Below are 27,986 nucleotides of genomic sequence, written 5' to 3' on the forward strand. Positions count from 1 at the left end.
TTTTGTTCAGTATTTAGATATGTTCATGACGCTTTTGCCTTAATCCTACATCTCCCTCCAGCTACCATGCCCTCTCATCCCTTCACAATCAAACATCTTTATCTTCTATTCACTCCTCCATCCATGGCAGTCTGGCTTCCTCTACCAATTCTGTTTCCAGGGTTACCAATGCTATGGTGGTTACTAAATCCAATGACACACCTTTGTCCTTAGGTTGCCTGACTTCTCAGCACCATTGGCACAGTTTACCACTCTATCCTTGTTACACTTTCTTTCCTTGGCTTCCACAATACCATGTGCATCTGATTTCCCTCCTACTCCTCTAGCCTGTCTCTCTCAGTCTCCTATGCAAGTTCCTGTTCTTCTGTTTTAAACGTGGTTATGGATTGTTAAAGTGCTATCCTAACCCATCCACTCCTCTCTCTTGCAACTCTCCTTGGGAGATCTCATACCATATAGACAGCATCAATAGCCATTTGAATTAGGGTCACTATTAGCTATTTCAGCACCTTTGAACAAACTAGAAACAGATACTCCTTTCTTGCTTCTATCTGCCGATACAAATCTACAATATCTGTGATGTTAATGGAACCCTTTAGACGTGGCACACTTGTGTGGTGCGCAACTCATACAAATATATCAGTATGATTCCCAAACATACAACTCTAACTTTAGATACAACAATAAACTGAAACCAAATCCGTTGCCGTACAGTCAATTCCAACTCATAGCAACCCGATAGGATAGAGTAGAACTGCCCCATGGCTTTTCCGAGGAGCGACTGGTAGATTTGAACTCCCAACCCTCTGGTTAGCAATGAAGCTTTTAACCACTATGCCATCAGGGCTCCAGATATAACAATAAATGATACTTATTTAGAATTGGTACTTGGAAAATATGGCCTTGGTGATAGAAATGGCACGTGATAGAATTTTGCAAGATCAATGATTTATTCACTGGAAATAACTTTTTTCAACAACACAAATGGTGACTATACACGTGGACCTCACCAAATGGAATACATAGGAATCAAATCGACTACATCTGTGGAAAGAGACAGTGAAGAATCTCAATATCATCAGTCAGTATAAAGACCGGGGCCAAGTATAGAACAGGCCATCAATTTCTCATGTGCAAGTTCAAGTCAAAGCTGAAAAAAATTAAAACAATTCCATAAGATCCAAAGTGAGACCTTAAGTATATTCTCCTGAATTTGGAGACCATCTCAAGAATAGATTTGACACGTTGAATGCTAAGGACTAAAGACCAGACCAGTTGTGGGATGACATCAAGAACAACATACATGAATAAAGCAAAAGGTCATTAAAAAGACAGAAAAGAACAAAAAGACCAAAATGGATGTCAGAAGAGACTCTGAAACTTGTTCTTGAATGTAGAGTAGGAAAAGCAAACTGAAGAAAGAATGAAGTAAAAGATCTGAACAGAAGGTTTCAAAGGGTGGATGGAGAAGACAAAGTAAAGTATTATAATTAAATATCCAAAAATCTGGAGTTAGAAAACCAAAGAGGAAGAACAAGGTCAGCATTTATCAAGCTGGAAGAACTGAAGAAAAAACATATGCCTTAAGTGGCAATATTGAAGGATTCTACGGGCAAAAACTTGAATAACTCAGGAAGCATCAAAAGAAGATGGAAGAAATACACAGAGTCATTGTACCAAAAAGAATTGGTTGACATTCAACCATTTCAGGAGGTAGCACATGATCAAAAATCAATGGTTTTGAAGGAAAAAAATCCTAGCTGCACTGAAGACATTGGCAAAAAAACAAGGCTCCAGGAATTGTTAGAAAACCAATTGATACGTTTCAACAAATGGAAGACAACTACCTGGCCAACCAACTAGAAGAGATCCATATTCTTGCCCATTCCAAAGAAAGGAGATCTAAAGGAATGAGGAAATTATGGAGCAATATCATTGATATCACACACAAGTAAAATTATACTGAAAATAATTCAAGAATGATTGCAGCAGTACATTGACAGGGAACTGACAAAAATTCAAACTGGATTCAGAAGAGGATGTGGAACAAGGGCTATCATTGCCGATGTCAGATGGATCCTGGCTAAAAACAGAGAATACAAGAAAGATGTTTACCAGTGTTTTATTGACCATGCAAAGTCTTTCGACTGTGTGGAGCATAACAAATTATTGATAACATTTCAAAGAATGAGAATTCCAGAATACTTCATTGTACTCATGAGGAACCTATACATAGACTAGGAGCCAGTTGTTTGAACAGAACAAGGGAATACTGAGTGGTTTAAAATCAGGGAAGGTGTGCATCAGGGTTGTATTTTTTCACCAAACTTATTCAATCTGTATTCTCAGCTTAAGTCTAAAAAGCTGGACTACATGAAGAAGAATGTGACGTCAGAATTGGAGGAAGACTCATTAACAACCTGCGATATACAGGTGACACAACTTTGCTTGCTCAAAGTGAAGAGTACTTGAAGAACTTACTAATGAAGATCAAAGACACCTCACCATAAAGAAAACAAAAATCCTCACAACTGAACCAACAGACAATATCATGATAAAGGAAGAAAAGTTTGAGGTTGTCAAGGATTTCATTTTACTTGGGTCCACAATTAATGCCTATGGAAGCAGCAGTCAAGAAATCAAATGATGCATTGTATTGGGTAAATCTGCAGCAAAAGACCTCTTAAAAGTGTTAAAAAGTAAAGAAGGAGTAAGGTGCACCTGACCCAAGCTGTGGTGTTTTCAATCACCTCATATGCATGTGAAAGCTGGACAATGAATACGGAAGACTGAAAAACTGATGCCTTTGAATTATGGTGCCGGAGAAGAATATTGAATATCATGGACTGCCAGAAGAATGAACAAATCTGTCTCAGAAAAAGTACAGCCAGGATGCTCATTAGAAACAAAGATGGGGAGACTTCATCTCACATATTTTGGACATGTTATCAGGAGGGATCAGTCTCTAGAGAAGGACATCATGCTTGGTAGAGAGTCAGTGAAAAAAAGGAAGACCCTCAACGAGTTGGATCATCACAGTGGCTGCAACGATTGGGTTAAACAGCAACAATTGTGAGGATGGCGCCGAACTGGGCAGTGTTTTGTTCTGCTGTACATAGGGTCACTATGAGTCGGCACCTACTCAACAGCTCTTAACAACAAATTTAGGACTTAAATGTGCAAGCACAGTTCTAAGCACTTAACATATATTGTCTCATTTAATCATCACAACAACCTATAAGGTTGGCACTGCTAAACAAAAGGTCAGCAGTTTGAACCCATCCAATGGCTTGCAGAAGCAAAGACCTGGCAATCTGCTCCACTAAAGATTACAGTCTAGGAAAACAGTTCTACCTCATCATATAGGGTTATTATGAGTCAGAATTGACTCAGCAGCACACAACACCATTATCCCCATTGTACAGAAAAAAAGTCCTAGGTATAAAAAAGTAATCTGCCCAAGCTAATACAGCTTATAAATGGGGGTGTCACTATTGGGCCAAAGCAATCTGCATCCAGAACCATTGTACTATACTGAAGAATTATCTTTTGATGTCTCTTGGATACCTCAAACCCAACATGTACTAAGCTGAGCTCATCCTTTACTACCTAATCTTGCTCTTCCCCCTGAATTCTCTGGACATTGGTCTTGCTTTCTTATTCTTTCTCCCCTTTGTCAATCTATCTCATAAAATCTCTATCGCCATCCCCTATTCTAGCTTCCTACTGACACTCATCAATCAGATGACTATAAGGGAAGCTTTCTACTAGAATGTAAGTTCCGTGACCTAGGGAATTGTCTTTTTCATTGCTTTTCTTCTGTGCCAACAAGAGTTCTTAGCACACAATGAATGTTTAATAAATATTTGTGGAATAACTGCATTTAGATGAGTTGGCCTTTTACTTCTTTCACTTGCCTTTTGTTTGACTCCTCCAAGTCCCAGGCACCTCAGCACATGGCCCTAGCCCTTATCACCACCAGATAGAGTCCCCTGCTGGAGGCTGAGACCCTGTCTCTTCCCTTATCCACAATCCCTAAAACCCGGCATAGCACCTGGCATAGAGTCAATGAATATTTGTTGAACGGATAAATAACAATTTAAATAAATAATGAATGGATGGATAATTGCAGATTTTTCCCACTTCTCTGGCTTAAGCCATCTCATTGCTCACCTGAATCACTCCGAAAGCCTTCTGACTGGATGGACTGTTTCCAGTATTGCCCTCCTTCCAAACCATTTTCTGTACTTCAGCCAAAATGAGCTTTCTAAAACCAACCTGATAATGTCTCTGCCCTATTTAAAACCCTTGAATGACTCCCTAATGTTCTTAGTATAAAATCTAAAAACCCCTTGACATAGCTTAGAAGACCATTTGTAACCTGGGCCCTGCATACTTCTATCACCTGATCTGCTTTCAGTCCTCTGTTTACACTTGATTCTACATCCATGCTGAATACTTCCCACTGCCATGAACAAGACATGCCATCTTTGCTCAGAGATCTTGTCCTTGCTTTGGCCTGAAACGTCGACCTCCAACCACTCCTTTCTCTTGGTTAAGACATTGATTCTTCCAGGAAACTATTCCCTATCCCTCAAGTCTGTGTTAGGTGCCCACCCTGTGCACTTCCCATGACAAGGAAATTATTAGCACACAATGTTTTAACTGTCTGCTTACTTTCCTATCTTCCGCTCTGGACCATAAGTACCACGGAGACAGCTATTGTATCCATCTAATTCACCATCGAATTCCACAGTATCTACTACAGTGCCTGGTACCAGTGGGCCCTCCGAACATATTGATTAATAAATAAACACCCTCTAGCTTTTTCTTGTCAGCTCAGAAGAGTTTGTGAAATTAGTTCATTGTAATGTTGAATGGCACAAGAAACTGGACCTGATAGAAGGAAATACTGGAGAAATATGTTTCAGGGGTAATGGTGAGACTGACTAGGACTTCAAAAGCAAATCATTCTGGGTCAAAAGTAGGGTCAATTAGGTGCAAATGGATAGGACAAGCTCAGGGAGTCATTGTTCATGGGATATGGCCCCAGTAACTATAGCAGGACAGGGAAGACTGAGAGTTGCTGGACTTAAAATTATGTTTGCCCATGAGATGGATGAGACTTTGCAGATAGACCTAGCTATGAGTTTGGGGAGGAAATCCAACATGGATTTCAAAGAGGGCCAAGGCAACACCCAATGGTATAAAGCTATAATGAACTTAGCTTCTGGAAGGTATGGGAGGGAGAATTTTTCTGATAGAAAAGCAAATCACAGCAGTGAAGAATCCAGAGGGAGGCAATATAGTACAGCGTGGACTTCCTTTCTTGCATTCTCTCTCCAGATATACCATAAAGCATCAAGTGATTTAGAGCTATTATCTCACAAAATTCTCCATGAAGTAGGCACTATTGTTAATTCCATTTTGCAGATAAGAAAACCGAGGCTCTGAGAAGGAAATAACTTGCTAGTGATAGGTAGTGTCAAAGTTCAGGTATATCATCATGTGTCTTCCAACCCCAGGCTCTTACTCTCCATGCTCTACCCCTTGCATCATAATAAGCACCGTATACTGGTGCTCATTCTCTGCCAGAATAATGGCATTAATTATATCATTTAGGCCTCTCTAGTGGTTAAGCTCTGGGCTGCTAATTGGAAGGTCAGTGGTTTGAACCCATCAGCTGCTCCACAGGAGAAAGATGTGGCACTTTACTTCCATAAAGATTTATAGCCTCAGAAGCCCTATGGGGCACTTCTACTCTGTCCTATAGGGTTGCTATGAATTGGAATCAACTTGACCACAACAAGTTTATATCTTCAATGGGTAAAAATTGAGACTTAAAAGGATCTTGCCTATGACCAAATACGTAACAAGAGTTGGAGTTGGGCTTTAAACCTAGGTCTTCCTAACTCCAAAACCAAATGCTTATCCTCTGCATTGTCATGCCTGTTCTGAAAAATTAATTTTTACCAGAATAGCGGTCCTGGATTAAGGCCACATGATTAACAAGAGTGAGCTGGAGCAGAGTCTCACAGTACTGAGCAAAGAAAAAAGGTCTTGAGTCCTTCCTGTAGCCAACCCTGGCCGCAACAGATCCTAGGAGGGGCCAGTAGGTTTGGAATGGGAGGGTTGGTGGGGAGGAGTAAGGGGAGGCGGCAGGCAATCCAGACAGAGCCTTCCCAGAAGAGCCAGTAGGTCTAGTGATACAGAGCTGAGAACCAGGCAGGCTTTGATATCAAGCCCAGATTGAGTGGCTATTGGGGGGAAAAAGGAGGGGGAAAGGACGGATATGGAGGAAGCAGTACAAAATCATCTTACCCACTTAAAATTTGTTTAGCAAAAGCTCTGGCTATAAACCAAGACACATTTCCACATTTATGTCTGCTCTTTCTGTGTGCTTTATATTCTCTAACTTGTCTTTCTGCAATGTTGCAATGAGACAGTTTTCATTCTCACTGCTGTAATCATTTAATATAAAGCATTTCTTTTAGGTTATGTGGACACAGCCATATACCCTACAGCCTGGTTGAGGAGACTGGGGGAACGATTATTATTATTATTATTTTAAATTCCAGGGAAATACCCACAGTATGGAATTATCTGGAAGAGATTAGCAGTGTGGTGATTGTGATAGGTTTTCTCTCTCTCATCTTGCCTTAATTGTTTTCTCCAATGTTTGCAATGCAATTGGATTATATTAAAAATAATAATGACTGTTAATTAGAACATTTAAGTTAGGCTGCAAATATTTTTCCTTTCTAATATGCTAATAGCCAAAGAGAAAAGTCTACATGGAAACTTACAGGCAAGATCTGCCAAATTAGGAAGAGCTGCCTCGGCGCACACACTAGCAGGCAGTTGCCTCCTTCCTTTGTTTGTTTGTGTGTTTTGTCTCAAAGATTCACACTGGGGTGGGGGACAGGAGAAGTCGACAGATTATATTTTTATTCTCCTCCTTGTAGTGTGTTAGTAAAGAGTGATAGATTCAAAGTCAGGAACATGGGATCAGGTTGTACTTATGCCACTAACTAGCCATGTGACTTTGGGCCAATATTTGGACAAGTTAGAGGGCTGCTAAAGCCCTGTTTATTTCTGGGATCCAAGTGATGCTGCACTGGTTCTCACAGCTCTAATACGTTAGGTATTTAAGTATTGAAATCCAGATTATAAGCCTAGTTAGGCCACACAACAATAATAGTTACGGTAGTAATTCATAACACAGGTATTCCCAACTGGTGACCATTCACACCCCCTTCCTTGTATTCCCAGTCCTTTGCAGTTTCAAAACATAGACTAATGCTAGAATGGAAATGGAAGCCAAATTCCCCACAGCACCCGGAGAGTGGCCCTGTCGCACCTGCTTCTCTTTTCTGTTCATTAAAATAAGAAATAAAATCTCCCATGTCCACCTGGCACCATTCAAAGGTTGCCAGCCTGGCATCATTTATGGGCACTAAATTCACTGGCTCTTATCTAAAACAAATCATATACTTTCTGTTCATAGGCTCAGCATGAATGCAGTCAGCAGATTTCGCTATAACTAGTTAGTGACATTTAATTGCAATAAAAAAAACAACAAATTTCATACAACTAATTTTGCCCTGTGCTCTTCAACACAGGTTACAAAAACAGAAATTTCAATTTTTGGAAAAAACAAGACAATCCTACCAGTGTTTGGAAAAAAAAAAATGTTAAAGGGGCTAATAATTTGAAATCTACTGTTGTACTAAATGACTCTGTTAAAGTGAGACATAAATATACACGATAACTACCAAATCTATAGATTAATAGTCAATTAACTTTAAAAAAAAAAAAAAAAAAAGGAGCCCTGGTGGCTGCTAATCAAAATGTTGGCAGTTCAAATCCACAAGCTCCTCCTTGGAAACCCTATGGGCTAGTGATTATGGCTATATATACAACTTTGGAAGTCTTCATAATTAAAGGGGGAACAAAGAAGTAGGAAAACAGTACATATTCACTACACTAAAGATAGTACCATGAGTATGTATTAGCAACCTAATGAGCTGGTGATATTTTCCTGTATTACAACAAGGCTTAAAAATTTCTGTTCATTATTAAAACACTGTCAAATGTCTATTTGGGCTCTTTTCTGTAAAGTAAAAGTGAAAAAAAATCACTAAATCTTTTGATGGTTCATAATAAACTTATGAGGGTGAAAATTGTGACTAGTTATCTTATTAGGCAGAGTCCCTGGGTGGTGCAAATGATTAAGTGCTCGACCACTACCTGAAACGTTGGCAGTTCAAACTCACCCAGAGGTGCCTTGGAAGACAGGCCTGGCAATCTACTTCTGAAAGATCACAGCCTTGAAAACACTATGGAGCAGTTCTACTCTGCACACTTGGGGTCACCATGAGTCTGGATCGACTAGACACCAACTAGCAACAGCTTATTAGGCAAAAATAAATTTTGGTTCTTTGCTGCTTCCCTTTCCAGTTTGTGCATGTTATCATTCCAGGAGTCATAATTATGCAAGGACCATAATTCATATAACAAATTTAAATTAAAATTTCAGAACATTCCATTTTTTAAGAAGTTCAGAAAATCACCTCCCCTCAATCCAAGCATGTTGTTTATATAATAAAACTACTGTTTATATAATTGAACTACGTTTGTTACCAAAGATCAGTTTATATAATAAAACTACTGCTTATATAATTGAACTACCTTTGTTACCAAAGATTGGTTTAAAGGGGGGAAAGCAGAAAACAGCGGTTAGCACTTATAAAAAGAAACATGAAGTAAAAATTTTAAATAAACTAGTCCCTGAGTTCTAAAACAGTCAAATATATATTATGTATGTTACGTCTTTTTTTTTTTATGTTACATCTTAAGAATTGGTGCTTACTTACTCACAAAAGGTAAAGCACTTTCATAGCAATTTTTATATTAATCTTCCCTAATCATGTAAGAAATGTCAAAGCCAAAAAAAAAAGAGTTGTTCTGTTTCAATGTGACCACTTGCTTAAGCTTAATTTTTTCACTTTGCTACATTTGCTACATATGGATTCTTGAAATATTTTATACAATTAAATGAGAGTCATAATGAGAAAGAGTCTGTTGAAGGGTGAGCTATAAGTAACTATGGGAGTCCCAGGGTGGTGCAAACGGTTAACATGCTATCTGGTTTGAGTCTACCCAGAGGCACCTCAGAATAAAGGCCTGGCAATCTATTTCCAAAAGATCAGCCATTGAAAATCCTGTGGAGCACAGTTTTACTCTGACACACATGGGGTCATTGTGAGTCAGAATTGATTGCAAGGCAATGGGTTATAAATAAGTATGAGAAGGTGACATAGAGATTTGGGGAGAGTTGAGACAGTCTGACAGAAGAGCAAACAGACTGGTATAAAATAAAGGAAAACTGGAAACAAATTTCTGTGGTTTGGGTTCTGGCTTCAACCCTTGTTTCCCTCTAATAATATTCCAGATCTGCAGAATACATCTGGACCCTCTTTACCCCAGTTTCATCATTTTGTAAGGACTATGCAAATGCAATGATCTCTCTGGCTCCTCTTCCCATTCACCTCTGCATCTACATTTCTACCACCACTACTGAGACCGCTGCACTCTAGTCTGCAGTCTCAGCTCTGTCTGAGCTTCTGGGATCCGTCAACCTTACACAGGTAATTTGGCTTTAATTCACCTTGCACAGTAAATCTCAACTTTAGTTGCACATTAGAAACATCTGGGTGATCTCAATGCCCAGCTCACATCCCAGAACAATTAAATTAGAATCTGGGCTGTAACGCTGGAATTGTAGTTAGCAAAGGGCCCCACGTGATTCCACATTACAGCCATGATTGAAAACCTCTGGGCCCAGCTCCCAACCCTGACCACATTTTTCTTCTTTTCAGTAACTGGGTTTCTGGCTTTTTCTAAACTAAACCCTGCCTGCCTGTATTCCAGTTGTAGTGACTAGTTGTCTGCATATCCTTTGGCCTAGAACTCCTGCTTTAATATTCTGCCCAGTAACCAAGTACTTCTAAGATGGAGCTCCTTTCTTACTCTAGTTAACACCATCAAACCTGGACTACAGTCCCTGATCTCCTGTCCTCAGGGGTGGATTTTCCAATACACAAGGTAAGCACGGCGCTTCCCTTGCTTACCAGATCATCTGTAGTGAACAATTTCACATTTTTCACCACATTAAAGATTCTGCTTCTAGGTACGGTTGGCATCTGTCTCTCCCCCAACCCCTCAGCACTTCCTACAGAATCATAGCTTCTCATCAAGTTTACAATTCCTTAAGGGGGTGGATGACCCAGTAAGCAAGGTAAGCACAGGCTTACTTGTGCTTACTTACTAATCTGTAGTGAACAATTTCACATGGGTTTCACCACGTCACATGGTGAAATCCATGTGAAATTGTTTACTACAGATGATCTGGATAACCCGCCCCTGCTTAGCCCCACAGCTGCAACAAAACTTGATGGTTGAGAACCTCTCATTGTATCTCACTCCCCACAAGGCTAATCATAAATATTTTATTTAAAAAAGCATTTTATTATTATAGAAGTAATACATATATATTTGCAAAATAAAAACACCCATACTCTTGGTTCAACAGTTAAAAAAAAAATCAATCATTGTTATTTATCATATCGACAGATTAAGAAAAAAACTGATACGATCATCTCAGAATGTGTAGAAAAATCAACAAAATTCAATATTCACTCATAATAAAAACCCTCTGCAAAGTAGGAGAAAAAGGGAACTGCCCGAGTCTGATGAAGGGCATCGATGAAAAACTCACAGTTAACATTATACTAAGTGGTGAAAGACAATGCTTTCCCCCTAATAATGGGAATAAGACAAGGATGTCCTCACTCACCATCCTATGCAACACTGCACTAGAGGTCCTGACCTTTCTTTTTCCTGGAATAAGGGGGAAAAAAGGCAGAAAAAGAAATGAAATCACCCAGATTAGAAAGGAGAGAAAACTGTCCTTATTTACAGACATCATGAATGTCTACATAGAAAATGCCAAAGAATCTACAAAAAACTACTAGAATTTATAAATGAGCTTAAACCCAGAACCTTAGCAAAGTTATATAATAGAAGGTCAGTATACAAATATCAATTTTTTTTTTTTCTTATTCTAGTGTTGAGTAACAACCCAGCAGCACCTGGACCCAAGGTGAGCCGCATCTCCAAGAGACCAAAGAAAGACTCAGGAATCAGCAATCTTGAAATATGGTTTATTAGGGGAGCTTACTTACAGGACAGTCCAGGGCAGCAGCTGGACCAGGTTAGCACTCCACAACAGCCTAGCAGAAGACACAAGCTTATATACCGTTCCAGCGGGGGCTAAGCCTTATTATTTTTTCTCCCAAGTCCTTGGGCAGCCAGCATTCCCAGAGACTTCACATACAAGCCCAGATGTTTTTCTTTCTTGTTGCTAAGGCATTGCTCAGCCTTGGCCACCAGCCCAAGAGCACCACTCCTGGTCTTGTATCTTAGCCCAAGTTCATCCCCAGCATGCTTCAGGGAAGGGCAAAGCTCCCTCCATTAGGAGGGGGTACATATATCTAAATAGCATCACCCTACATCTAGCAATAACATTTAGAAATTGGAATTTTAAAAAAGCAGTACCACTTACGATAACACCAAAAAAATATTTAATGGTGTCTCAGTTATCTGGAGCCCTAGTGGTTCAGTGGTTAAGAGCTCAGCTATTAATCAAAAGGTTAGCAGTTTGAATCCACCAGCCACTCCTTGGAAACCATATAAGGCAGTTCTAATCTGTCCTATAGGGTCACTATGAGTTGGAATTGACTCAATGACAATGGGTTTGGTTTGTTTTTCAGTTATCTGGTGCTGTTATGAAAACCCTGGTGGCCTAGTGGTTAAGAGCTATGGCTGCTACCCAAAAGATTGGCAGTTTGAATCCACTAGGCACTCCTTGGAAACCCTGTGGGGCAGTTCTACTCTTTCCTATAGGGTTGCTGTGAGTTGGAATCAACTCAACGGCAACGGGTTTGGTTTTAGTTTTGCTATAACAAATACCGGAAACCCTGGTGGCATAGTGGTTAAGTGTTAGGACTGCTAACCAAAGGATCAGCAGTTCGAATCTGCCAGACACTCCTTGGAAACCCTATGGGGCAGTTCTACTCTGTCCTATAGGGTTGCTATGAGTCGGAATCGACTCAGTGGCACTGGGTTTGAAAATTGGTTTAGAACAAATACCACAAGTAGATGACTTTAACAAACAGAAATTTATTTTCTCACAGTTTAGGAGGCTAGAAGTCTGAATTTGGAGCACTGGCTTGAGGGGAAATTTTTCTCTCTGTTGGCTCTGGAGGAAGATCCTTGTCTCTTCAGCTTTTGCTACCTGCCTCCTTGGAGATCTCCATGTGTGTTGGCATCTATCTCACCCTGTCTCTCCTCTGCTCCCTTGTTTAATCTTTTATATTTCAAAAGAGATTGACTCAAGAAACACCCTACACTAGTCCTGACTTATTAACATAACAAAGACAACGCATTCCCAAATGAGATTATAGCTATAGGCATAAAGGTTAGGATTTACAACACATATTTTGGGAAGCATAATTTAATCCATAACAAAGGGTAAAACTAACAAAATATGAGGAAGATTTATTAGCTGAAAACTACAAAGCAAAGAGAGAAATCAAAGAAAAACTAAATACTATATTGTGTTCATGGGCTGAAAAACTCAGAACAGCTAAGATGTCAATTTTCTGAAAATTTGTCTACAGATTGAATGCATTCCAAATCAAAATTCCAGCTTGACTTTTTTTTTAACAAATATAAAAAAAGCAAAAACCTGTTGCCATCCAGTCGATTCCGACTCATAGCGACCCTATAGAACAGAGCAGAACTGCCCCATAGAGTTTCCAAGGAGCACCAGGTAGATTTGAACTGCTGACCTTTTGGTTAGCAGCTGTAGCACTTAACCACCATGTACCAGGGTTTCCATAAATAGATACAGTATTTTTAAAATAATTTGTGAGAAATCAAAAGAACTGAGACAAATCATTTTTGGAAAAGAACAAATTTGGAGGACTCGCATTACCTGATTTTAAGATTTACATAAATTAATTAAGACAACACAGTATTGGTAAAAGGATAGACATAAATATCAGAGAAACCAGAAGTGGACTCACACAACTTAATTTAGTAAGTTGATTTTTGACAAAGAGGCCAAGGCAATTCAATGGAGTAAGAATAGTTGTTTTAATAAATGGTGCTTAATCCATTGAACACATATACAAAAGATGAACCTGGAGAAAACCTTTGAAAACTTAAGTTAGGCAAAGATTTCTTAGATACAATACCAAAAGTACAATCCATAAAAGAAAAAATTGTTATATTGGGATCCATCAAAAATAAAAGCTTCTACTCTATTTAAGACACTGTTAAGAAAGTAGAGATAAGGCAGGCAAAAATTGATTTAAAAAAATACTTGAAAAACAATACCTAATTAAGTACTGACATCCAAAATATACAACTCAGTAATTAAAAAACAAAAACAAATCTCAATACAAAAAATAAGCAAAATATTTGAACAGACACTTTACTAAAGAAGATAAATTCATGGCAAATTAGCACATGAAATGATTCTCATATCAGTAGTCATTAAAGAAACGTAAATTAAAACTCCAATGAGACACCACTAAATACCTAATAGAATAATAAAAAAAAAAAATAGAATAGCCAACCTAAAAAACAAACAAGCAAAAAACTGACAATTCCAAGTGAAGAGGATGCAGAGCAACTGAAATTCTCACACATAACTGGTACAAATACAAAATAGTACCACCACTTTGGGAAAGTTTGGCAGCTTCTTGTAAAGTTAAACACACACTTATATCATGACTCAGCAATCTCATTGCTATGTATTTACACAAGAGAAATTAAGACATAGGTCCACACAAAATTCTAACTGCAAATGTTTATAAGGGCTTAATGATCAACAGAAACTGTAAACAACCAAAATATCCATTAACTGGTACATGGATTAAACAAATTTTGGTACATCCATACAATGAACTCTACTCAGCAACAACAAATAATAAACTACTGTAACAAAGTGGATGAACCTCAAAATCATTATGCTTAATGCAAGGAAACAGAATCAAATGGCTACATGTTGCATGATTCCATTGATATGACATTCTGGAAAAAGTAAAAACTTGTGCATGGGGTTTCCATGTGTCAACAGCAGCTAACAACAACCACCACTCCAGTCCCAGAGGTTTATGAAATTCAGGTGCTCGTTTCCACCTTCCCAGGGAAAGTACTTTTCAAAAGCAAGTTGGAGTTAGAGGGCAAAGTGGGGAAGGAGACAATGAGGTAAGCTTGATTTCTAGTTATGAATCATTAGCATTATAATGACAGAATTTATGGCCAAATGAGACTTGTGGAATTTAAATTAAAACATTATCCTATATTTTCTTAATAGAAATAGAATAACACCCACCATAATTGAGCAACAATTGTGTGCCAGGCACTGTACCATGGGCTTTACACACACTATTTCATTTAAAATCCCCAACAATCCCAGAAAGTATGTTATCACCTCCTTTTTAAAGATAAGGAAATTGAGGCTGAGCGAGGTTAAATAGTTTCCTCATAGTCACTGGGGTAAGTGGTGGGACTGGGATTTGAATCTGGGTTTATTCAATTCAAAACCGCTTGCTCTACTCACAAACAACAAAATGCCTTATCAACTCAACAATGCATGGCTAAAGACTATCAAAAGTAAAGTATTAAGTGGTTACAACCCAAACTCAATTGGGCAACAAAAATAAGAGAGAAGATATTAACAGAAGGAATAGAAGATCCTGAGAGTAAATAGGGAGAAGCCACTCTAGCAATGAGCAGGCATACCTCAGAAAAGATTTATCTAATTAATGTACTAGACACAGTGGCTATTGCTGTGCTTAAAAAAAAATAAAACAATGTTTGGCGTGAATCTTGTTTTCTTAAGTGACAGCACTTTACGTATTGCTACTTTTTTGAGGTTAGACAACACTGAAGTCCAGAATTTATCCTTCTGGTTCTGTATCTGCATTTCCCAGAATTATGTGTGTATCTTGTTGCAGACACGATAAAAGCAAAGAATGTCTACACTGAAAATCCTATGGGAAGCAATAAATTATATCCAGAGTCAATCTACAAAATGTATCATAGACATACACACCAAAAGGGTGCTCATGACAGCTTTGCACACCTTTTCCCACTGACATACAGAGAAAGAAACAGGCCTGTTTTCTCAGTTATCCTCACAACTTCCTTTGAGTTAGGAAATACTTTACAGTAAGAAAAACTAAAGTACCCTGGTTATAAAAAAAAAAAAAAAAAACGAGCTTCAGGTAGTAGATTCCCTAGTGGGTTTTTGTTTGTTTATTTTTATTTTGTTCTTTATAATAAAATAATTACCATCATATTTGTGGAATGTACACCATGGGGCAGGTGGAGAAACACTATCAGCTGGGTGATTAGACATGGCTTGATGGAGAGATGGCATTTGAGTTGAAAGGTAGAAATTATTGATATAGACAAGATGGAGAGTGAAAAATACCAGCAATTCAGAATCATAAAATTTCATTAGCAGAGGCATGGTAAATTTTAAAGTACCTTTGGAGAATGGTATATACCCTACTTGAACAACAGCCTAAGATATGTATAGGAAATATTCACAGAAAAGTACATTTGGGTTCACATTTGGAGGTATGCATTGACTGACTCCATAGATAATAGTGACGAATACAAAGAAGGTTCTTGTTTTCTTTTGTTTATTTTGTTTTCTTTTGTGAAAGGAACATAATGAATTTCATTTTTAGACACTAAAGACACTAAGTCATATTGGCTCAACTTCACCAAAGTAGAAAACAAGATGATTTACCAAGATTTGAGGCGAATTTGGTTAAAGGGAGGATTGAACAGAAGAGTTGCTGTAAAAATACCATAAGGCAAATGTTTTGTTACATATATTTTTACTACAATTTAAAAAAAGTGCCATAATGTCTATGCAGTAGCAAAAGCCCAGCTGAGGTTACATAGAATAAATGGGTATTAGACCCAACAGCCCTAATCTGTCACTTTCTCCAACAAAATTGGAACAGAGAAACAAGCAGTACAAGGAACTTATCATTGATTATTTTTGTGATGGACACGTCAGAAGGTCAAAGATACAAAGAATTTTAGGAGGCCACAAAAGGTATGAAAGAGACACCAAGAGGTTCAGACTGGTTAAGAAGATAAGTGAATCCCCAAGAATCAGTGTCCTGGAAGTCCATGACTTGGGGATCATGCAGGGGAAGAACAAAAACAGTAGGTATGACGAAAGAGAAAAATGGTTGTAGACAGACGAAGGAAAAATCAGAGGCAAGATATTGGCCACAGAACATTATTTCATGATGATGGCTTTCAAAAAATGTTTGTACCAATAATTAGAATAGAAACATCAGTTTTGATTTAATGTGAAAACGATGGAAGAAATACTCAGGGAAGAGTTTTGCAAGGTTTAATGGAAGAACCTAGTAGAGCGTGAAAAGGGGAGGCAGTAAAGTATAGCAGGTGGGTACTAAGTGTCACAGAGATGAGGGTATCCAGAAGTTCCAAAACAGGAATCTCGCTGTAGGTTTTTTGTTTTTTTAATTAAGAAATTTGGAAACTCCACCTGTCCTGGTAAACCAAACCAAACCAAACCTGTTGCCATTGAGTCGATACTGACTCATGGCAACCGCGTGTGTTACAGAGTAGAACTTAGCTCCATAGGGTTTTCTTGGCTGTAATCTTAACAGAGGCAGGTTGTCAGGCTTTTCTTCCGTGGCACCACTGGGGGGGTTCCCACTGCCAACTTTTTGGTTAGAAGTCAAACACAGACCATTTGCACCACCCAGGGACCTACTAGTCCTGGAAGAACAATTGAAATGTGGGCTTAGCAAAATGTTGGTGTGACTGGAGCTGTGAGATCCAGTCTCCCTGGGGGTTAAATTTGGTCTTGAAGTCTTCTCACAGCTTCCAGCAGTGAGGAGGAAGAACATGAAAGGCATTCTTCTGCATGTTTGCCTCATGCAGACAAAGCCTTTGGATAATTGACTGAAGTTTTTGCTTTTTGTCTGGATGTTCAGGCATTCATATATTCATAAATACAACCTGTATGCATATAACTGTCTGCTAAAATGACTGTATACAAGTCATTCAAGTGCAAAGCTTGGAGGTGGAAATAATGCAAGAATGGCAAATTTATAATATGATAGTCCATAAGACAAGCAATTACCATTCTATCCAGAATTCCCACGGTGTTCTCTCTGCAAGAGAAGTTCAGCCTGAGGCCACTAGACAATCAGTATAAGGTTGTTGAGCCACAATTAAAACATGTCAAAATCTAAAAGTTGTTAAAGACAAATAGTCTTTCGCTGAAGATGTTTCTCAAAGATAGAATGGATGATAGCCCTGGGAGACCTGAAATCAGTTCTAGAAATGCCTTAGCCTGATACTCCTCAAGGAAAAGATGACAAGTTTTGAAATGCCAAGGTTTTTAGCAACCCAGAAAAATACTCACCTTTTATACTTTTGGCTTTCCAAGGAATCCCTCAAAAGTAAGATCTAAGAATTTAGTGATGAGAAGACTTGCTGTTTAAGAGTTCTAAAAAATAGTAACAGAAAGATTAAGGAGAAATTTTTTTATAAAATGTCATGACCTTTGAAACTATTTTTGCAGGAATACATGGAAGATGACACCAGAGATTTTACTTTTATTTTTATTTTTCAAATGATTCCTTACCATTTGATGATCCATGTTGTAATTTTAAAGGTGCTGGTCACATTTGTAATTTGACATTTGGAAAAAGAAGATTAAGTCAAAGCATAATGAGCCTAAACTACTCTGCATCTCATCTCTCAACTGGCTAACATCTACCAACCTTCCAGTCTGAGCTGACTTTCTACCACCCCCAATTTAAATAAGATCCCTTTAACTTTTCCTTCAAAATATTAAAGTTCCTACTTATACATGTATTTGTCAAAATTGGCTAATTTCTAGACAGTTGTCTAATTGTCTAAATTCAACACTTCACCAGAACAGGGACAATGTCTTTTTTTGCTAATCACTGTATGCCCAGTCCAACTAGGTACTCAACAAATATTTGCTGAATAAATAAATAAATGAAGACTTTAAGGCAGAAGGCTAGACAGTAAACAATATTTGTTCTATGTTGCTTGACTACTTCTGATAACAGAGGAGAGGTAACAACATGCTTATTTTATAATATTCTGTATAGATTTACTGTTTTCTACATCTCCCATCCTTGCCAGGCCTTCGGTTCCTCAGCAAATGGAGGCGTCTACACCACGGCTACAAAGGACAAGCTTTTAACACCAACACTGCCTCACTGGAAAGCAAGAATTCTGCTTCAATAGCCAGTTGCAGACCTTCCACACAATTTCCTAAAAGGCTGCAATCCCAGTTAGAGCAGCAAAGCTCGAAAGTAAATTTCTTTTCCCAACTCCTAGTAGCTGTGATGGGTAATTTTAGGTGTCAACTTAGCTAGGCTATGGTGCCCTGTTTTTTGCTCTAACACCAGTCCAGATGTTGCTGTGAAACTACTTTGTGGATGTGACTAACTCTGACAATTAGTTGACTTTAAGGAAATTACCTCGATAATGTGTGTGGGCCTCTTCCAATCAGTTAAGAGCAAAAACTGAGGTTTCCTGGAGAAGAACGAATTCTGCCTCAAGACTGTAACACAGAAACCCTTTCTGAGTTTTCAGACTGCTAGGCTACCCTAGGGATTTTGGACTTGCCGGAGGCCACAGTCATGTGAATCAGTTCCTTAAAATAAATCTCTCTCTTTCTCTGCCTATATGTATCTATATATCTATGTCTAGACACAGAGAGAGAGACCCCCAATTGGTGCTGGTCCTTTGAAGAACCCTGACTAGTATCTGTTTAAAAATATAGACTACTCACTAATTCTAGAAATAACACAGAGACTATGTTCACCAGCATCTCAAATAATGTAAGTTTTTGTTCTACTACTTAGGAATATAAACTAGAAAAATAATCTCATAATAGATTCATGTAATTCTTCTCTGGACAAATTTTTGAGAAATGAAATGCCTTTCTCTGTAATTGAAATGAATCATTCGTTTCCTATGGAAACTTCCTACACATCAAATTGCACACGCAGTGATTTTCAAAAATTGATTTCCACCTAAAGAGAGATTTCCACCACTGGAGGTGCTCACTCATTTATGACAAGAAATTTGGAAGACAGCTACCTGGCCAACTAACTGGAAGAGATCCATATTTCTGCCTATTCCAGAGAAAGGTGATCCAGAAAGTATCGAACAAGGTCATTAATATCACACACAAGTAAAATTTTGCTGATGATAATTCAAAAATAGTTGCTGCAGTACATTTGCAGGGAACTTCCAAAAATTCAAGCCAGATTCAGAAAAGGACATGGAACCAGTGATATCATTGCTGATGTCAGATGGATCTTGGCTGAAAGCAGAGAATACCAGAAAGATCTTTACCTGTGTTTTATTGACTATGCAAAGATATTAGTCTGTGTGGATCATAACAAATTATGGATAACATTTTGAAGACTGGGAGTTGCAGAACACTTCATTGTCCTCATGAGGAGCTGCACGAAAGGCAGTCTTTCAAACAGAACAAGGGGATACTATGTGGTTTAAAATAAGGAAAGGTGTGCATCAGGGTTGTATCCTTTCACCATACTTATTCAATCTATATGCCAAGCAAATAATCCGAGAAGCTAGACTATATGAAGAAGAATGCAGCATCAGGCTTGCAGGAAGACTCATTAATAACCTGCGATATGCGGATGACATATGTTGCTTGCTGAAAGTGAAGAGGAGTTGACGCACTTACTAATGAAGATCAAAGGCTATAGCCTCCAGTATGGATTACACCTCAACATAAAGAAAACAAAAATTCTCACAACTGAACCAGTAAGCAACATCATGATAAACGGAGAAAAAGTTGAAGTTGTCAAGGATTTCACTTTACTTGGATCCACAACACCCATGGAAGCAGCCGTCCAGAAATCAAACGATATGCTGCATTGGGTAAATCTGCTGCAAAAGACCTCTTTAAAAGTGTTAAAAAGCAAAGACATCACTTTAAGGACAAAGGTGAGCCTGAACCAAGCAATCATATTTTTAATCACGTCATATGCATACAAAAGCTAGACAATGAATAAGGAAGACCAAAGAAGAATTGATGCCTTTGAATTCTGGTGTTGGTGAAGAATATTGAATATACCATGCACTGCCAGAAGAACAAACAAATCCGTCGTGGGAGAAGTACAGCCAGAATGCTCCTTAGAAGGGAGGTTGGTGAGACTTTGTCTCACCTACCTTGGACATGTTATCATGAGGGACCAGTCCCTGGAAAAGGACATCATGCTTGGTAAAGTAGAAGGTCAGAAAAAAGAGGAAGACCCTCAGAGATGGACTGACAGTGGTTACAATGATGGGCGCAAGCATAGCAATGATTGTGAGGATGATGAAGGACCAGGCAGTGTTTTGTTCTATTGTATACAGAGTAACTATGAGTCAGAACAAACTTGACAGCACTTAACAACAACAAAAAGAGAGATTTAATATTATATGAACACACACATTTCTGTGCAATGATAATTTGGACTCTGAAGAAAACATTATTCTGTATGGTCATGGCTCTGCTCTAATCTTTCCCTATGCATCAGGAAAACCACTTCGCCAGCCTTGAGAAGAAAAGTAAATGTTTAGGGGAAATGCCTGGTCTTAAGTGAGCAGTCTATATGGAACCTTTGTAATGCAAGCCCAGTAATCTATAGTGATGGTCGGGGGAGAGAGGGGCCAATCAGTTATGTAAAATGGGTCAATGATAACCAAAGGCCAGTAAGTGGCAATATTTCCACTGTGAATAAGTCAGTTGTAATTAAAAATGAGTCATATTTGATAAAGCATTTGTAAGATTCTCATAATATACATATATTTATTATTTATTTAATATCTAGATTATGTTTAATATAATATTATTTTAGTACATGTATGGTAAGAAAATAACTTTTTCCCAAAAAGTCAATTGTCCCAATACCATTGATTGAATTACCTGTCTTTTCCCCGATGAGTTGAAATACCATCTTTACGGAGTTCTAAACTCTTATTAAATTCTAAATTCTTACTATATTATCCATTGTCAGGGTCCCCACTGGGAAATGATTCATGAACATGGAGCTCTAATGTGTTATACTGCAAAGGATAGTGCTGTGTATAACCATTTTAGGCAAAGTTTCCAACCCTTTCTCAAAAAAAAAAAAGATTTGATATATAGGAATTAAATACGAATGGACATAATTTCCCTTTTTGAATTATGACTTTTAATTATGTACTGCAACTGCCTTACCTATAGAATGTTATTATTTAGAAACTTTATACACCACTTAGGCACATTTTGCTTAAATAGCTGAGATGATTCTTTCTCTATTCAAACCCATGAGATTAAATCCTATTAAAGCAATTCACATTAGTGTCATTAGGAAGATAATCCTATTTGGCCTACATACAGTTCATTTCTTTCTTTCTTTTTTTAATAGTACAACTTAGCTATGTGCTTCTTTTCACAAAAGAGGGAAAAAACACAGAAAGAGGGGACTATCTAGAAAACACTGTCTCTCCTGCTATTTCTGCCTTTACATCAAGCATTCAGAAGTGTGATTTTTCACAGCAGCCAATTCCTATAGAATAAATCGATAACAAAGAGCAGTTGTTGTTGTTAAGTATCATCACGTCGATTTAGACTCACAGCAACCCCACATGACAGAGTAGAACTGCCACATAGGGTTTTCTAGGCTGTAATCTTTACAGTAGCAGATCACCAAGTATTTCTCCAGCAAAGCCAGTTGGGTGGGTTTGAACTGCCAGTCTGATTAGCAGCCAAGCACTTAATGTTCATGACACCAGGGCTCCTTAGTTAGCAGTTAGACATCATTTAATAAAATAATTTACCTGCCGAAATTCTATTCTGTGAATAGTGTCATACTCTGCCTTTTACCTAAATAAAGATCCACAGTCTTTTCATACTTTGGAACACTTCGGTTGGTGGGGAAGAAAATGAGTCTGGTTTGAATTTAGGCCTTGAGTCACCTGGAGGAGTCTGAGAGGTGCTGCCAGTCTCTCAAAATGTTTCATGGTTCCTCCATGAAATGAGAAATCACTCTGACCCGTTCTACAGTTAACTCTGGGGTTGGTTCAATATTAGTGCTCTTCCTCCAAATAAAACTTAATTCCCAACTCAATAAATTCTTCAAAATGAAATTCAAAAAAAAGAAAAAGAGGGATGTTTCCAGATATGCTTAATACTTTTCCTTCTGTGAAAATGTGCAGAATAGTTATATCTATATTTTCCTGGATATTACACCAGCTTCCTGACTATGTTGTCATGTGCTAAAACTGTTAAATTAAATCATATGGCAAAAGCTCCACTAAACATACAGTAGTGAGCCAAAGTTGAGGGATAAGAAGGAGAACATTCAATCAATTGCTTTCAAATACACTGAAAGGTCTTAATTCACATGAAAAATGTAGTTCTAGTAAAGACACAAAGGAGATTATGAGCCCTGAATCCAGGCATCTTCTCTTCCCATTCCCCAACCTCCTGGCTCCCTGAAATTTTTATCTCCATCTTACTCATCCATGGTTTCTCTGCTTCAGTATCAAAAGGAAAAAAGCCTCCTCCTACAGAAGACAGCCCACTCTCTGGCACCCTCTATGTGCCAATATGGTAGCTTGCTTCAACAACTCTTGTTCTTCCTACCTACCTTTGCCTCTTTATGGACTCCCTGATTTTGGCCTATAACATTCATGTCCCATTGAAAAAAACTACCTCACTTCTTCCTGTTTATCACACCTTATTTCTGTCCCTCAAGCTTCTAGAAAGAGCTTGTATTCTGACTTCATTTTCTCACCTACTTTTTCTGCGGTTCACTAAAGCCTGTCATTTGTTTTTAGAACACCACTGAAACTGTTCCTGCTAAAGACCCAGTTGTCAAATTCAATAAATTATTTTCTTTTCTTGCATTGTCTGATCTCTCTGTAAACTTTAACACTATTAACTATATGCTTTCTAATGTTTTCTTCCCCGTCTACTTTTTAGATATATATTTTTCTAAACATACATTAAATGAGTATAGTAGTCAGCTATAGCTTGGTCTATCCAACTTTTCTCTTGCTTTCCTCTGAAAACTCCGGCCCCGACATCCTCAGGGAACTTCTGCTCTCCTCCCCTCTTCCGTTCTAACGTGTAATGCAATGGAAGCTGCCACATTTTTACATAACCCACTTTGTACTCTACCGCATGTCATTTGCCCAAGATGGACCATTCAAAATTCTTTTCCTGGAATTTTCTAATCAGACTCAAGGGAGATTTTTTTTTTTCCTGGTAATAAAACATGTAAGATGTGAAGCTGGGAGGTATAAGCAACATGGATTCTGCCTCATGAAATATGTCAAACTGAAACAGAAGAACACAAAATGGAAAGATAGAAAAACAATAAAAGCAACACTCAACAGTATTCATGCCACTGGTTCCATGCATCCACAAAACCAGCTACGTATCTTTTTTCCCTTTCTACATTTTGGTTATAATAAATAGTAAATTTCCCATTTGTGCTTAAACTATGTAAGTTCTGATTTTATCACTTAAAACCAAAAGATTTCTGACCGATGCAATGAATAGAACATAATACTTACCATTAGTTTTAACGAAGAAACAGAGGAGGAAGTTATAGAGTATTTAGTAGAGAGAAGATAAGGCAAAGTCATAGAGGACAGTGTAGGCCATGATAAGGAGTTTGAAGTCTCCGATGGGAAGCAAATTTGGAAGATTTTGATCAGGGATGATACAATATAATTTGCACTTTGAAAAGTTGAATCTTATTGCTGAATGGAAAACAAATTATAGTTGAGGTGGGAGGGGGAAGGGTCAAGTATGAAACATCTGAGACTAGTTACAAAGCTGTTACAGTAAGAGTAGTGGTTTACACTAGGGTGATGGCAGTAAAGATGCCGAGAAGTAGTTGGAATCTGAGTTATTTGGGCAGTAAAACTAATAGAACTTTCTGGAAGAGTAAATTATTTCCTTAGTATAGATTTCCAGGGGTGGAAATTTTGGATTAGAGAATACGAATATTCATAAAACTCTTGGAAAATTGACAAATGTCTATTTTAAATGAATGTACCAATTTGTGAATCCTGCATAAAGAGGCTCATTTCACCCCACTTTTAAACATCACTGAGTATTCTCATGATTTTAAAAAACTCTTCGCTAATTAGATAAGCAAGCAAAAAGAAAATGGTATCTCATGCTTGTCTTAATTGCACTTAATTTGTAATACTGAAAAAATAATTCTCATATATGGACTATTTCCTTTGCACTAAAATTATCAGTTCTTCTCTTTTGTCATTTACCTGTTGGGGGTCTTAGCCTGTATCTTACTGATTTACATGAGATTCTAACGTTAAAGATACCAATCTTTTGTCATATTTGTCGTAAATATTTTCCTATTTAATTGTTTACCTTGTGAGTGTGGCTATATATCTTTTTTTATCTTGTGAAGTTTCAGTTATTATGAATCTTTATCTATCCAAATTTTCGTCAACTGATTTCTTCCTGATTGATTGCGTTAAAGCCTAGGAAGTCCACACAAGAAAATGTAATAAATGCCTTTACATTTTTTTGTTGGTGGTGTTAATTTTTTGGTAACTCCTCTTTTTAGACTATGTTTAGCTAATTTAATCCATCTGAATTCTATTGTGTTTGTGCTGTGAGGCGAGGATTAAAATTCATTATTTCCAAATTGTTCCAAACCATGTATTATATAGTTAGAGAAAGGTTTTTTTTTTTTTTTCAAAGGATAACAAAAGTATGTAGGCATGCAAAATAATTAGTGTTTGGTAACCAACTAAAGGTAGGGAAAGTAATACAGTTGAGATTTCATACTCTAAAGCAATGTTTTAAATTGATGTGTCTCTGAACATCAGTCCCATGTGATGGCTCCTGAAATAAGAATATTGGTAAAATAAATTTTCTGGAGAAAAAGAGAATTCTAGTCAAAACCAAGGCCTTTAAACCCTATGTATTGTACTCCCCTTCCACAATGAAGAGTCACATTAGTATATTAAAAACCTGAAAAGCCTTGCGTGATTAATTTAACTCTAACTTTCCCAAATCATTTTGATAAAATCCTTCTTCAAATAACACCATGAACAACCAGAGCCACCATTGCTTCTCGGGGCACACATTAGTTAATCATTATAATGGTTTCAAGATGTATTCAGACTAGAGCTCAACTTGCTGCAAATATTCGACATCATTTATCATGTTTGCATTCAATTTTATTTCCATATTATACAAACAAGTACCTGTTTACATATAAAAGGAGCCCTCGTGGTACAGTACAGCGGAAACCCTGGTGGTGTAGTGGTTAAGTGCTATAGCTGCTAACCAAAGGGTCAGCAGTTTGAATCCACCACGCACTACTTGGAAACTCTATGGAGCAGTTCTACTCTGTCCTATAGGGTGCTATGAGTCAAAATCGACTCGACGCCACTGGGTTGGGTTGGGTGGTGCAGTGGTTAAATGGATTGACTGCCAACCAAAAGGTAGGTGGTTGGAAACCACCAATGACCCCGAGGGAGAAAGATAAGGCAGTCTGTTTCCATAGAGATTTACAGTGTCAGAAACCTTACGGGGTTGCTATAAGTCAGAATTGACTCAATGGCAGTGAGTCTGGGTTTTTGGGTTACATACCTAAATTTTTAATATTGTAACTTTTTAGAAGTCTGCTGTTTCCGCTCTTTAAGATACAGGATTCAAAACATATACATACAGTGCATACCATTTAATTCAAAATGCTAGTGTATATATTGTTAAAATTGGAGAAAGTGCTCTGAAGTTTTTTTTTTTTTTAACTCCATCTAACATCATCTGATTACTTTTAAGTTAAGGGAAGCTTAATATACAAAACAAATGGTCAAGTAAGACAATACATAAAATGTACTATGTCAAAATGATTTGCTTCCAGATGCATTAGATAGGAACTCTCATTTTCATATTTTTCTAATTACTATTTGCAACTTCCTTAAATTGCTAGAGTCACCTACCCTATCCCTGACAATGATATACAGTACATTTTTACGTGTGTGAATATGAACATTTGAGTTAGTTAAAATGTCACGCAAAGACTGGAATCTGTCTTGTGGATAACACAGCTTCAGATGACTTCATTCTCATTTTTAAAAGCTAAAAATAATCAAACACAATAAAATTTATAGCACCACAAGTTGCTATACAGTGCTCTAGAAATATATCTTGCAGGAGTCTAAGACGTTGATCATGCCTTCTTGGTATAAATGAAGGCTGAGTGAGTAATTTCTATGTGGCATTATTTAGGTCAAACAGAAAATGGAACTAGCAGGAAGATGCTGGAAGCACTGAAGTTAAAGAAATGCAGATTTTGAATATGAGTACTATTCTCAGCGAATCAATTCGAACATGCTTGCTTTGACTATATAATTATTATTCTGCCACATGTCAGCAAATCTTGTTGGCTCTTCCTTCAAAATATATACAGAATTCAACTACTCCTCACCCCTTCCTCCACTACTGTCTTAGAACAACCCACAGTAATCTCTCTTTAACCTAGATGATTGCAATAACTTACTAATAGATTTCCCTAATTGCCCCCTTGCCACCACTGCAGTATATTCTCTACACAGCAGCCAGAGTATATTTGAAAAATATACATAAAATCATGTCACTCTCTTGCTCAAAACCCTTACTTACAGTACAATCCAAAGTCCTTACAGTGGCCTTCGAGCTCTACACAATCTGTCCCCAACACCACCACACCACCAATTTTCATCTCCTATCGCTTTTTATCGCTTACTCCCTGGCTCCCTGTGCTCCAGCCTCACTTGCTTCTTTGCAGTTCCTGGGACACACCAAGAACACAATCTCCTAAGGCCCTTTGATTTCCCTAGAAATTCTCTTTCTCCTGATACAGCCAAATCTGTATACTTCCTACACCTCTCTGCAGACCAGGGTTCAAATTCCCGTACCACCCACCACCAACAGCCACCTGCAATAGTTACATATCCTTTCTTCTGTCTCAGTTTTTTCTTCTGTAGAAATGGAGATAATGCCACACACTCAGGCTTTTGCACTTGTGGTTGCCTGTATCCAACAACTGCTTCCCCCAGATTTCTGCTTAGGTCTACCTCACTAAATTCAGGTCTCTGGTTATATTGTCTCCTTATCAGAAACCTTCTCTGACCACCACATAAACAGCACACACACCAACCCCCTATCTTCCATATCCCTTTACGGTGCTTTATTCTTCTTCAGAGCACTTTCCACCACCTGACATATTATACGAGGGTAAGTCAAAAAGTATTGCTACTAGGGTTTCAGTTCATACATGCACAGGTTTATTCTAAACAAAGCATGTTTAAATATGTCTCTGTAATCAGTGGATGGCTGCAGACAAGTTCTCTCAATAATACATTTATCTTAGTCTCCTTCGGGTGCCTTCAAAAAAAAAGGATACCTTTTGTGCAATGGAAAAAAATGATTTTGAGGTCAGAGCTAATATCAATTTTTCAAGTGGATTTCTTCCCAAATCACTGAAACTTTGCAACAAGTTTATGGGAATGCTGACCCATGTAAAACATTTTTTAGATGGACGGATCAAGCATTTTAAGAAAAGTGGGGAAGACAACAAACATGAGCCAAGAGAGGGAAGACTGATCAGAAGTTTATGACAACTGTTTTTTTGGGATTCCAAAGAGGTAACCTTCATAGATTTTCTTTAAGGACACAGGATGATCACGGGGGCGGGGGGGGGGGTGCGGTTATTGTGAAGAAGTTTTAAGAGAACCAAAAACTTCATTGGTGAGAAAAAGCCCAGGTAAATCAT

General features: G+C 37.9%; 1 protein-coding gene across 7 annotated transcripts in view; it reads left to right on the forward strand.

The window, feature by feature from the left end:
• Positions 1–24,492, forward strand: part of GPR85 (G protein-coupled receptor 85) — a 45,685-nt gene extending 21,193 nt beyond the window's left edge. For 2 of the 7 annotated variants that reach the window (XR_010322643.1, XR_010322642.1), the window contains 3 exons: positions 9,455–9,650; positions 10,038–10,107; positions 11,130–15,301. The gene's annotated coding sequence lies outside the window, so the exon portion shown is untranslated. Of the gene's footprint in view, positions 1–9,454; positions 9,651–10,037; positions 10,108–11,129; positions 15,302–18,312 lie in introns of those variants that run through there. The other 5 variants (XR_010322644.1, XR_010322645.1, XR_010322647.1 and 2 more) reach the window with 5 other exon arrangements.
• The last annotated feature ends 3,494 nt before the right edge of the window (positions 24,493–27,986 follow it).

The sequence above is a fragment of the Loxodonta africana genome, chromosome 8 (genome assembly GCF_030014295.1).
Source record: "Loxodonta africana isolate mLoxAfr1 chromosome 8, mLoxAfr1.hap2, whole genome shotgun sequence".
NCBI lineage: Eukaryota > Metazoa > Chordata > Mammalia > Proboscidea > Elephantidae > Loxodonta > Loxodonta africana.